The sequence below is a fragment of the Epinephelus fuscoguttatus genome, linkage group LG17 (genome assembly GCF_011397635.1).
Source record: "Epinephelus fuscoguttatus linkage group LG17, E.fuscoguttatus.final_Chr_v1".
Classification (NCBI taxonomy): domain Eukaryota; kingdom Metazoa; phylum Chordata; class Actinopteri; order Perciformes; family Serranidae; genus Epinephelus; species Epinephelus fuscoguttatus.
This window is the reverse complement of record NC_064768.1, coordinates 7169486-7183754: the sequence shown is the minus strand read 5'-3', so window position 1 is coordinate 7183754 and position 14269 is coordinate 7169486. Positions and strand designations below refer to the sequence as shown.

The window sequence follows — 14269 nt, the reverse complement described above, 5'->3', positions numbered from 1 at the left end:
TTGACAGTAGGTACTGTACATGCTGGAGATAATGCTTCGCCTGGCCTTCTGCGTACCCTCACATTAACAGGAGGAAGATAAAGCTGGAAACTGGACTCATCTGACCACAAAATCTTCTTCCAGTTCCTGGCTGTCCAGTTCTTGTGTGCCTGGGCCCAACGACACCAGGCTAACCTCTGTCTCTCATTGATCAGGGGCTTCTTGATAGCCTTGTAGGATCTTAAGCTATGATCTAAAAGTTGGCCACGTACAGTGCGGGTGGAACACTGGACACCAGTTTGGTTTGACCACTGCTGCTGAAGCTCCTGTGATGTCATTCAGCGGTTTTGCCTGCACATGTGGATCAGGATGCGGTCATTTCTTGCTGAAGAAAGCCTTGGACGCCCAGATCTTGGTTTGTCTTCCAAGCTGTTGGTTCGTCTGTATTTCTGCAGAGTGTATCCAACTGCTGAAGGACTGCATCTGCACTTCCTGGCTATCTGGCGGCAGCTGTACCCTTCCTGGCTGAGAATCTTTATCTTCAGGCGTGTTTCCTGCGTTAGGTTCCTTGTTTTAGCCATTTTTGTGTCTGAAGAACTTTCAAATGTGCTGGCTTTATGTAGACACGAAGCTTGGCAACAAAAATTGTGTCTTTTAATAAAAAGAACGACCTTCATCACTGGTACCAAAATGACCCAATACTCAAAATTTCTTATGTATTTTTATGGAACCAATCAATTTTAAGTTTTTAATGGCTTTTTTAGGATTTATTTAGTATTTTGGCTGTGACTGTACTAAAAGAAATTGCAGTTGAAGACCTAAGAGTGATTCTTAATGCAATATTTCACAAATGCATGGGGTGTCCGAAAACTTTTTTCCACCACTGCATGTCACTGGAGGAAAAGAAGCCTCAACTTTTCTTCTGTTATTTGAATTAATTACTAATTCAAATTAAATCATTTGAAAATATTTTTGAAAAGTAAAACATCATCATAATGTAGCCTTTCAGTCATTGTATTTCATTGTTCATGCTGTTCCTCATCTTATGTCATTGCCATACAGACATATTTTTGGTAGGGATGTCTCGATTTAAGTTTTTTGTTCCAGATCTCACCTTGAGTCATTTAATACAAGAGCTGGGGTGTCGAACTCATTTTAGTTCACGGGTTACATACTGTCGGATTTGATCACAGGTGGGCCAGACCAGTAAAAACAGTGCATAATATCCTATACATAACAAACACCTCCAATTTTTTTTTTTTTTTAACTTTTTTTTTCTTCTTTTTTTTTCAACTGTAGAGGTACATGGTTAAGCACAATGGCCCATCCTATCTGACGTTTCTGATATACTTATTTTATATTCTGTGTTGCTTTGCTAGCGTCTACCAACATGGAAGCTAAGCAATATCAGTGTAAGCTTCATTTGGAATATTTTTTCCACTTTTCCTTACACATAACCAATCAAGATTGTGACTGATTTACAACTCCCGTGTTCTGCGAAGTAAATTTACTGTTTTTGTCGATGAAGGCTGGTAGCTTTGAGATAACGGCTTCAGTTCCCTGACAGACAGCAAGGTAAAGCGGTGAAAATACTGTCAATGTAGTGTACACTAAACTGATGTTGATTTTTTTTAGGTAGGCAGTGTTTCCCAAGTGCCATTTACTTTTATGGATGTGATGCAGGATTTTCTGTCTGGATGTTATTTAAACAAACGTTGTGATTTGGTCTTCAGAAAAAAATTACAAGAACAAGCCCCTGAACCATATTTTATACGTTGTTGCATGTTCTATGTGTGTACAGCAAAATGTCCACAGGTTTTCAATCGGTATCTCTATTCATGTCATTACTAAAAAATCCTGTCCAAGAACCTGGAGACGCAGATGACAAACCCTGAATAATGGATCTGCTAAACAGAGGAAGGGCTTAAACAGATTTAAGGATGGAGGGAAGGAAGGATGTTTCTCAGTCAATACAGGAAGTGATATTGAAGGGCAAACCAGTGCTTTGGAGAACTAAGTGAAGGAGGACTAGCCTCATTTTAATAGCACGTCTGGGAAAATGTTCGCACCTGGACAGATGGAGGAAAAGGAAAAAGGACAGAGGGAAAGGAAGAAGCAATGGAAAAAGCTGTGACAGATGCATATTAAAGGGTGTAACTACACAAGAGAGTCTGCTGCGAATACCAATGTTGTGTTTCTTTCTGCTTGATTTACTAAACTTCCCCTTGGCATTTGCTTTCCTTTGTTTCTTATTCTCTATGAGTTTGCTGTCCTGATTCCTTTGCTTTTATATTATCATCAGCGCTGTTCTATTTTATTAATTATTTATGCTCTAACTGCAATATGGGTCTCTATTTTCACTTCAGAGCTACACATACTAATTATACAAGAGATAAAAATCAAGATAAAAATAAACAGGATAATGGGAAGGAATAAAATGTAACGACACAGGAATGCTGAAAAGGAATATCGTGCTCAGTACAGATGCCAGCAAGAGCAATGGGTGTGGTTAGGAAAACAATGGCACCGCTTAAAGAAATATTAACCATAATTTCAGTTTATGTAAATGTCCATGTTGTGATCCTACATGACTTCTGCAAAGGAAGTTATGCATTTGATTTGTGGTTTATTTGGAAGAAAAGGAACAGGGTTGTTAACATGAGCAGCAATAGCCACCTGGCTGAGAATGACCTACAAAAAAATGAAAGGAGTCACAGAAAATCCAAAGACAAGGTCACAGTTCCATACAAATTGATATCTGGAAAAGTGTATTGTAGAGATCTAACAGAAATAAGTATCAGGAATTAAAAAAAAAATAGGTGGGACATTTCAGGGAGTGGACAGAGATGAAAGTGAAGAGGAAACAGAGAAGAGGCTATGGGAGAATGATGTGAGAGGACAAATCCACTTTGTTACAGCTCCTTAAACAACCAGAATATCTCAGAATAAGCCCCCCCATAAAAAGGAAGAGTAAAAAGGACTCCCGCTGATTCCTCATGGCTCTAATTCATGTTTCAATGTGTCTCTCTAGGCAACTTATTTTTTGTTCAAGACTTCATACAGACATTTTGAACTTTAGAATTTAAAGCATGGATTGTGATTATCAGCAGACTCACCAGAAGGAGTGCACTCACAGTCACTTGGAACATTCGAGTGTTCACACAGATTGAAGCTTTATGAAGATAAAATTCAGCATTAACGTTTTTCAGACATCAAAAACATAAAAAAAATAAAACAATTGTATGTACAACCACATAAAAATTAAACTGTTAATTCTGTTCCATATTACAGAAGATAAAGCACATAAATCGTTTATGTGAGTGTGTCTTCCAAAATTCAAAGACATGAGTTGTTTGTACAGGCAGCAGTTACGACCAGTATTTTTAGGAGTTGAACTCTGGTGGCTGTAGTAGTTATGACAGGAGCAACGGAGAAAATCAGGTGACGAAGTATAGACCCTTTTAACATTAGCAAACACTTTGACATTTTTTGGTGGGTAGGGCTTAGCAGGAGGCAAAACAATTCTCCAGAGACATAACCTAGTGCTAGCTAGCAAGTTCGGTTGGCTTGTTTTAGACAATGGAGGAAGATGATACAAGTGGTGCATTCAGAAATACTCATTCTTAGTGCAGGAGTGCACTCTGGCACAAACTAGACCATTTGTAAATTCAAAGCACCTTTCGGTTACCCAGAGCACCGCACTCTCAGAGTGGCAGAGCCCACTCTAGGCACTCTGTCTGCAGGGACAGAGCAGCAGAGCAGCTTTGTGGTTGATTACTATTTCAGTCTCACAAAGGAGGACGACACTTGAACGTTTTCCACCAGTTTGTTTTGCTATCGAAGCTAACATTAGCTAATGTGCTAAAAAAAAAAAGTAGCGTTACGGAGAAATCCAATTTTCCCAGGGCTGACAACTTTTGACTTCAGCTTGGAGTGAGATTTGTTCCGGGAAGGCCTTATGAACCAACTCCCAGAAAAAACATGTAATTTAAAACAAATTTCCTGCATTTCTACACCACCTAACCTCTTGGATTAAGACAAGAAAGAACAACCATGTATAATGTTAACCAAAAATGTAAAATTATATTACTAGATTTAAGCATTGAGGTAGTTACATACATAATCCAGACTAAAATCCATGACCCCGAGTGTCTGTCGTTAGTGTGCATCTTAATGTGTCGGGGAGTGAGGTTTTACGCACAGCACTGTACCTGATGGCTACCGCTACACATAGGCATGCCAACCTAAAAACCTATTATTGGGAATCGTGAGAAAGCGACAGAGACACAGAGCATTCCCGTAACCATAGTAACCCACTCGTTCCTGCCTGTGTGCGCATGGCATGAGAGGAGAGGAAGAGACACTGACTGAGATTACTCGGAGAAGCATGCATGGGAATAAATTACAATAAGATAGATATATGTATATTTCTTGCTTTCCCCCGATGACCTGAATAACATGGTGCTGCTGCTGCGTTTTGCTGCTCTGTCCTGTCTGTCCGTGCACTGTCAGTATCCTCTTCACGCCACAACGTTATCAGTTATGAATTTAGTTTTCACTGCGTGAGAAAATGGGCATGTGGCGTGAGAGCGTGTGAAAAGTGTCAGTTGCGCGAGTCTCACGGTCAATGCGTGAGAGTTGGCAGCTCTGTATTCTTCTTAATACCTCCCCAATTTCTGATGAGGTGAACATGATAACCCTTAATACACATAACGTTATTCATCCCTACAACAGGAAATACTTTTACCCTATCCTGATATGAAGTGTGCGCTGCACACGTGAGCATTTTTGATGATCGCCTCTGTCCAGTCCGTTTGAATTTAAGGTTTGAGCCATGACTCCTTCTAGTCATTTTAAGACTCCTATGTAGCCTGCAGCCCTGTGGTGGAGAGGCAGGTTTTGCCTTTACCTAATAAAATTATTTCACTGTGCGGTCGGCCTAAAAGGGTCTATAAAGAGCAACAAAGTGCGCACAGGGTAGAAGGGAAGGATGGTGGATATATCACATAAGCGCAGGGATTTCACCCAGGAGACTAGTGTTTGTGTCCCATGTGCAACCAAAAGTCTATGATGAGTTATTTACACTTACAGTAGGCTGATTTGTGTGTATTGCATGGCAACCACATGTTTAAAGCTCTGATCATCAATGGTTATGACCTTTTTATCACTTAGGTATGACAGTAGGGGCGTCATTTTAGGAAGCGCTCCTGTAGGTTGTATTAGAGAGTAGGAACAAATGACTTGTAGTTGTATGGGCTAGAGGGCTTGGTGCAATTTGTTTGAAGGTTAACTCTGGTACTTTTCAACCTGGACACAATTTTCCCTACGTCTTTTTGTCTAACTGACTAATGGGAAGAACAATTTTCGAAATATGTCCAGCACTCAGCGAGGGCACTAAGAAACAGATTATTATGTAACCATTTAGGGCATGCGCGCACCATCAAACGTCCACTGAAAGTGGTTTTTTTTTGCCACGGCAGGCTCAGATTGTTATTTAAAATGTCTGACAACAGAAAGGATCCCTACAGAGAAAGACTTTTTGTTTAAGAGTAAGATCATTTTTGTTTAACAAGAAACAGCCCCAAAATCATTCATTTTAATGTCATAAAACATACTTCATTTAACGTTGACATTAATAAAAGAAAACTCATAAAAACCATATTCGTTCATCTTTCTACTGTTTCAACGATCATCAACTCTGGGTTGGTTGAAATAAACCCTTAATTCACCCAGTTAGATGTGAAAATATGCTGACTCTATACATGGTAAAATTACTGTTTATTTAAATGGAGTCTAGTGGGGTTTTTTTCAACGTAAATTGAGGATGTGAGTAGTTTAAAAAATTGTTGTTCCCATTAGTAGACTGGACGAAAAAATAATTAACATTACATAATGATATAATAAAAATATGATTCAATGAAAGACAACAAACAAAAAAAAATATAGCATATTAGTCTTTGGAGTTATTAACATATAGTTTGTTTAAATAAACACATTTCTCATAATTGTCGTGACTGTCAAAATTTGACTGCTGTGTCTTCACCAAATATCAAAAGAATTAGGCATAAACTTGTTCAGTTGTTATTGTTTGTCTTGTAACTTTAGCCCACTCTAAACCCATGGCACAATAATCAATCCAAACATAAACCAGCAGGTTAACAGAAAGAATAATTTAAAAGAAATCTGCATAGCCATGTGTTTTAAATGTTAATATGTGAAGAAAATAAGACACAGCCGGCTGAACTTCTTTCAAAGCAGCAAATGCTAGCACATCGATGACGCTTCGAACGAAAGCAGGACACTAGTTGTGTGCTTTTTCACACTCTGGGAACCTGCATATTGCTGCAGGCGGCTATGTTGTTTTCTGTGATAAGAAACTTCCCTGATATGATCTGAAGTGTCCTGATGTGAGCCTGTGTGGATCGACGTTCAAAGCTGTGAAGAACTAGGACAGAAGAGTCAAGAGTCTGATGTGAGACTGTCTTTTGGTAACAAAAAAGCACTCTACCGGTCTACCATGTCCAATTGCTAAATTTAGAGAGGTCGCAGTCTTAAAACAGAATGGATGAAATGCATAGGGAGGGAGACCAGGAAGGAAGAGAAAGAGAGAGACAAAGGAAGGGAGGGAACGGAAACATACAAAAGAAAGATTTGTTGACAGATTCTTCAATCAGATAGCTATTAGCAGAGAGGCCCCTCAGGCAAAGTGTTTCTCCACAGGTCGAAAAGTCAAAATAGCACATGTCTGAGGCACATCCCCAGACAGCAAGGGTCAAACATAGGACGTGACCCATGTGGACTAAGTGTAAACAATATTATAATGAGTCCTTCCTGTGGACTGACATTTTCATACATATTCATAATTTCAAGCAGGGCCACAGGTTGATACAGGCTGCGCTCAGCCAGGATCACATACATATAGAGCTAGGCACTACCTCTGTCAGGGTCAAGCGGGATTTGTACTTCTGCCTCTAACTGACTACATACCCACAGCTTAGGTTGTACGTAGACACATACCCTACACCATAGCTTACGCCATGGCCTTACATGCACCTCCACAGAAAAGTGCTTATTTTTGTATTTTTTGTAAGTTGAAAATCATTTCCCTAGCTGGAAGCAAAGGTTTGGTTTGATTTCACAGATAAACAATAAATTGTGAAGACAATAAAGCAAATTTACAGTTCTGCCTCAGCTCTACACAGAGCCTACGCCTTAGCCTTTATAGGCTACACTTGTGAGGAGGTGTATCTGTGTCACCTCCAAACCACTAGTCAGCGGTGAAGTGCTGTAAATTTCAGGTGACTCAAAACACACATTAAACACACATTAAACATGACTTTATGGCAACAATTTCTAACACAAATACACAAATCGACTTCATGATAACTCGCAGGATTCACTGACGAAGCACTTGTCTTTTGCTGGAAACATTTTCCCTAATTAAACAACATGCTAATGTTATTAGCATGTTGTATCTGCCTATGGCATTTTACATTGTATAAATTAGCCTAGCGACTAGCAGAGATTTCCTCTACCCATGTGAAGCCAGGGTAAGCTTTATTGTCTTCACTATTCATTGTGCCTTATCAAAGACTTCCTTTCCACTGAGGGAAATGGTTTTAAGCTTACAAGTACAGACGTTCTGCATTTCTGCATTGCTGCAATGTGTAGTTACATTTCTGCACCTCAGGCTACACTGTAGGTATGGCGTCTATTCGACACAGAACTATAAATCCTGCTTATAGCCTCCACAAAATGGCATACTGTGTGTGATTTATCCTGGCTTCATATGAGAGGAAAAAAATTCCACTAGCTGCTTGGCTAATGCATGCAATGTAGAATGTCATAGGCGCATGCTAATGACATTAGCATGTTGTATTCGTGGGGAAACTGTTTCTAGTGCAAGACAGCTGTTTTGTTGGTGACACTTATGAACTGTAATAGAGCTGAATTTTTTAATGCACCTTTGTTAAATGTTGCCGTTGTTTCTGAATGATTATGAGCAGAGGAAAACTCTGCGAGCTGCTAAGCTAATTTATACAATGTAAAATGTCACAGACTTGTGCTAACAATGTTAGCACGTTGTTTTTGTGGGAAAAATGTGCCCAGTAAACGACAAGTCTTTAGTGTGTGAAGTTTGTGTTATAATGGAACGGATTTGTGTACTTGAGTTTGAGATTGCCACCGTTAAGCCATGCCAATGTGTGTTTTAGGAGTCTTTTGAATTAGTCAGACTTTACAGGATTTCACAGAAACCCAACTGCTGACTTGTGTTTTGGAGGCGTCATAGACATACCGCCAAACAAATATAAATGCTCCCAACAGATTAGGCCACATGCGTAGGCTCTGTGTAAAGCTGACACACAACTAAAAACTCTACCTTCACAGGTTCAGCTACCTCCTTCTATTAATGGACAGCACAAGATTTTAAGACCTAACACCTAAATCCTCTTTGCTTGTGCTTTTAACTTTTTTATTGTCAGAGTTTCAACTTTGTCACCTGCACAAAATCTAAAGATGTGCTATAATCTCTTTTTAAAGTGAAGCATATTTTCTTCAGTATGTGGTCACATGGAATCTGCACATAGAGCTGTAAACCACTGGTGAGAAAAAAAAATGTCTATAAGTGTAAATTGGCCAGTTGATGATAATTTACTTCACTCCCTTTTTCATTAAATAAAAATGACACTAAAGTGAAGGAGGAAATTGTTAAATAACAAACACATTTCTAAATACATGATGGGAAACAAACCTACCAATACTGTGAAGACTGATTAAACTACATGTCAAATTATTCATATATTAAACTCTAATACTGTACTTCTTAAATGTGTAAACAGCACAAGCAAAAAAATCTATCTTTATCAGTTTTGTTGGGATAAACAAAGCAAGCTCACTTACAATTTACAACTGTGGAAGGTTACAACGACAGAAACAGAACACCTCCAACATCCCTGCTGCTCCAAACGTCCAGCAGTCAGAGTGAGGTCAGGGCTAAGCTAACAGCTTGAGGCGGCGGGGGAGGAGATGCAACTGCAATGCCAATACCTGGTGTGTCAGAGGTGAGCTTTCCCGCCTCAGGGCTCCGTGTGATAGTTCTATGCAGAGAATCTATGCTCGGCTAATTTACATGGCAGGAGGTCAAAAGGTCAGCTGCCTCCGATTTTTCCGCTGCACATGAAACACGTTTCATGTCCAGCTCATGTGGATTCCACATAGTCATGCATGTGGAAAGTCTACAGGTACAGCAGTCAACATGTTTTCACAGCAGCTGTATGATGTCTACAGTTATTTACCTTTAAATCATACAATACCTTGTGTATGCACCATGCAACTTTTATTAATTTGTGTAACTTCAAACTAGCTGAAAGAAGGGTTTACTTTTTAATTGCAAGGTGAGAGGCATTCTCTATACATGTAACTTAATGAGTGTAGTGTATGTTCAGTAGTTTGTTGTAACCAAAACAACTAAATTACAGGGCCAAAAGTCAAAATTCAATGTTCTGAAATGGTTTTCAATCTCGTCACTGGAAAAAAAAACCTTCTGCAGAACTAATAAAATAATTTAAGCCAACTTGAAATTGAAAAAATTCTATACAATACACTGTCACACAATATCTCTAATTTCGTAGGTAAATTAATACAGGTTAAAAGGGACCTAATATATTATTTTTTAGGTTCATACTTGTATTGTGGGTTTCTACTAAAATGTGTTTACATGCTTTAATGTTCAAAACACACATTATTTTTCCTATTGTCTGTGCTGTAACACTTGTATTCAAATGCTCCATATTAGCTTTCTTTAGGGCACAGTTACACATTAGCAAAATTAATACCAGGGAATGTTAGCCTCCCTTCACTACATTCACTACAAGCAAAACAGTGAATAAAACATTGGCTTCTGGTGGCAGAGCAAATTTGCATCTTCACTTCCCACAGAGACCAACTTTGGTTAACTGTCACTGGCGAAGTCACAGCCTTAACCAATAGCAAAGAAGTAGTCTAACCAGCCAGTGGTTATGCCATGATGCCGTGTCTAACCAGCCAAAACTGTATAATATTCCATGCATCCATCCATTTTCATCCACTTTTCTGGGGCCGGGTCGTGGGGGCAGAAGGCCAAGCAAAGCACTGCAGACTTCCCCCTCCCCAGTAACGCTTTCCAGCTCCTCCTGGGGCACCCCAAGGTGTTCCCAGGCCAGACGAGATATGTAATCCTTCCAGCGTGTTCTGGGTCTGTCCCTGTGCATCCTACCAGTGGGAAATGCCCGAAACACCTCAAATTAGAAGCGCCCAGGAAGATCCTGATCAGTTGCCAAACCACCTCAACTGACCCCTTTCGAAGCAAAGGAGCAGCAGCTCTACTCCGAGCTCCCTCCGAATGTCTGAGCTCCGCACCCTATCTTTAAGGCTGAGCCCAGACACCCCACGGAGGAAACTCATTTCAGCCGCTTGTACTTGCCATCTCATTCTTTTGATTCCCACCCAAAGCTCATGACCATAGGTGAGGGTTGGGACATAGATGGACCAGCAAATTGAAAGCTTAGCCTTCTAAGCTCCTTCTTCACCATGACGGTACAGTGCAGCGCCTGCATCACTGCGGAAGCCGCACCAAACCGCTGGTCCATCTCAGGCTCCATTCTACCCTCACTCATAAACAAGACCCGAGATACTTGCACTCCATTGCTTGAGGCAGTAAATCTCTCCCAACTATCCCAAGCTGTACACTGTAAACCCAGATTTTGTTTCTAATTAAACTTCTGAGTAATCATTACTGTTTTGTAAAAACATACATAACATGTAAAAACGAAAGGTTCTATGTTAATACAACTTGACTTATTTAGTTTTAGCTAATGTAAAAACTAAAGTGGTATAAGGCAACAGGTTTCCACACGATTTGTGAGTAAAGTCAACTAATTCGGGTTAAGAGTGTATGATATTGGCTATGAAAAATACAGACAGCCCAATAAGGATGCTGCCTGGATATTAGCGAGTCGGGAGACAGGCCTGAAACATAAGACAATGGAAAATGTATTAATAATATAATATTTTGCAGTATTTACTGGCAAACTAACGGTAGCTAGCTTTCCATTTGCATCACAACTAGCACCTGCCACATTATTGTCTCAACAGGCAATAGTCACTCGCCTGCATTTGCTCATGTGTAACTGTAGAATAAAGCTCGGTCGACTCTGGTTGGTCCGCATTTCTGGGTCTACTATATCTTGGCCTCTCTGCCTGTTTTTACAGCTGGTGGAATGACTATAATGGTGAATAGCAGCACTTTCTACCGTGAAAAAGCACCAGTAAAAGCTTCCAGAAGCGTTCCAGCACAAATGTGATCCACAACTGGGGAGAAATTGACAAAATTAGCATCATAAGCATGTAGCTACATGTAGCAGGCTAGGCTACATAATGTAAACACTATGTGACAGAAATTAGGAAAATGCATAAGAGCTTCCTTTTAAAACACAAGGAAAGAATGACAGATCTGCAGGTAAAGCTTAAAAGCCAAAAAGCTTAATATGATGTGGCACCCCTTAATAAAATAAATAAAAGATCAGTTGATTTAAGTACATTGCATTTTGTAGTACCTGTAATCCTACATTTACCCTGAGCAACATGCTGATTACAAGGTAAAAGGGACAATATTTGGCATCAATAAATCTGTATTCGTTATTTTTGGATGAGATCTCGAGAAAGGTTCAAATTTATGTATCATATTTTTTCATATCAAGGTTTAAATTGCTTGAGGTTTAACTGCTCAAGAAAGATGTTTTAAATAGCTTCCCAGAGACAAAACGAGCACATTGTGGTTCTTGTGACTGCTTGATGGCAAATCCAGGGCTTTCTACCCTCAGACATAATAAGAAAGAGGACAACCAGCACCTCAAGCCAATAACAGTGAGCACCTAATTTCTTTCCGAAACATGAAAGAGCAGCAAGCTGGTTAGGATGCAGCTGCAGATTCCTCTGAGCCGTGGATGACATTTCTAATCTCATGTGTCTCCTGTCATCCTGGTCACATGACACCTCTAAACCTGAGTCAAACACTGGTGCAAATTTTTCTAAGTGTTTGTTTAGCCTGTGTTTAGAATAAGGTGGCCTAAAGATACCAGCTATGGGTTATTACACTGAATATGATGTGTCAGAGGTCTTATTAGTGTTACAGTTTCAGAAAGTTTCACTCTATAAAAGGATTTCAGATATCTGAAAGATTTAAGAAGCATGTTTATAACTTGACGCCATGTGTTTTGGTTCCATGCTACAATGGAAATGTAAATAGAACGCTCTCTTATTAGCTGGGGAGCCTTTAAGTAAGGCACTGAGCTCCAATTTGTACAAATGAAGCTTCTCAGGGACTGAGTGTACTTGCACTGCTCCCAGGTGTGAGAATGTCTAACAATATAAATGTGAAGCAGGGTGTTGTGGTAAACAAGCTTGCTCAGCACAAAGAGCATCCCTGGGAAAATAAAGGTTACAGGTAAATGGTAAACCCACTGACGCATGCACAGTTTGCAAAAAAAAGTGTTGCAATGCTACAAATCTAAAAGTAATTCCTTTGATCAGTCAACACTATCAGGCCAGAAAAATATTTTTCACATAGAAATCTCCATAGGATACAAATGAATCCTCTGTTGTTTGTTGTTTTTGTGGAGCCAGTTCTGCCTCTGGAAAGGAACTGCAGTTTGTTCCACTGCAACATGCAGGAATGATGTGGCTGGTTGAGCCTTAGTTACAAGCTAGCAGAAGATTAATGCACCTCATCAGTGTCAAAATAAATCTAAACAATGAAAGAAAGGCTTGTGAGTCATAACTCATTTCAGCCTTGTCTTAGAGTAAGAAATAAATGGCTCTAGAGTGCAGAAGAAGAGGTGTTCTCTAAACAGTCTCTAAACGAGTGTACAATATTCTAATGTCAGGGTTCCTACAGCTTGAGGCTGCAGGACTTTAGGACTTTTTTAATGCCACTCAGAATAAAAAACTTAAGACCACTTTTACAATTACCAAAATTGAAGAAAAAAAACTAACATCATATTCTTAGGGTTAGGGTCAATTTTGCCCCAGTGTTCATTGTAACTTGCTTCATATCAGACAGAATTGTCATCTGGTTACACATTGCTTCCATCTTCAGTCTGACATCGTGTTTACTCTAACAGATTTCCTCGGGGGAGAGAGATTCCATTTTCCCTAATCAATCACTAGAGACCAATATATCCATCTGAATCTATCATCTTTTTTTTTTTACCACACTGATGCCTAGTCATACCAACATACTTGTTTTGCTGAGGATTTAAGGGTGAAGGGAAGCTAAGTTAATACAAACTATGATGTCCGCCATATTTATATGGAGAAATTTGTCAATTTTGAACAGCCTCAATTGCAGCATCTATCTCACCCAATAGCACTCGCCATTGTTGCTATTAGGCTACTCCTCATTGGTTCCAGCGCCCAGCTAAAGAACAGTTTGACAATGGAATTGTAAAGGACAGGGTGCGTCTAGGGCTGGGTGGTATTCGCGGTGATGGTAACTTACCGCAGTAAACATGACCTGCAGTACTGCTTTTTTGGTTACCTTTGTACTGCAGTTACTCCGGCTACAGCGGGGGCCCCAGAACGGGGCCCAGCGGCCTGCCTGCTTGCCTGCCTGCCTGCCTCAGGCACCTCCCTCGCTACGTGATAGAGGTGGCCTGGCCGACCGCACCAAACCCAGGCCTGCGGGAGAAGGGAGCCCGGGAGCCAGCAGCCCTCCCTCTTCCCTCTAGTTTATACATACTATATGATGTTTTATACACAATAATAGATGGATTAGCAACCGTTTTACTTCTGCCGATAAATTGTTTCCATCCTAGACTTGTACGGCTTTTTAAATTGTTTTATTTAAGGTGTAAAAAAAAAAGAGAGAAGACGATACCGCGATATCATACCGTTACTGCATCCCCCCAAAATAATACCGTGATATTGATTTTAGGTCATACCACCCAGCCCTATGTGTGTCTAGTAGCTGGTGAAAACATGCAACACCTGATTTGTCATTGGTCAGATGGAATACGCTGGCAATCCAGGGACTAAGCTCAACAATGGTCTTTCTTTATCACAACCAAGAAGGAACAGCATTCTTTAGAATAGTTAGGTTACACATGAAAGCCTAGGTAAAGTGAGTTGGAAATAGCAGGACATATGTGTGGGTGTATGGTTTATTCATACTGTATAGATGCACACCAGTTTTCACAAAAGGGAACAGAGGAACTGGACTAGACTGAGCAGCATACATGTGGCTCAGGCTTTG

At 40.0% G+C, this 14269-nt stretch overlaps 1 protein-coding gene across 4 annotated transcripts in view; it reads right to left on the bottom strand.

The window, feature by feature from the left end:
- LOC125904188 (collagen alpha-1(XIV) chain-like) overlaps nt 1-14269 on the bottom strand; it is a 332522-nt gene that overhangs the window by 241781 nt on the left and 76472 nt on the right. The window lies entirely within an intron of this gene.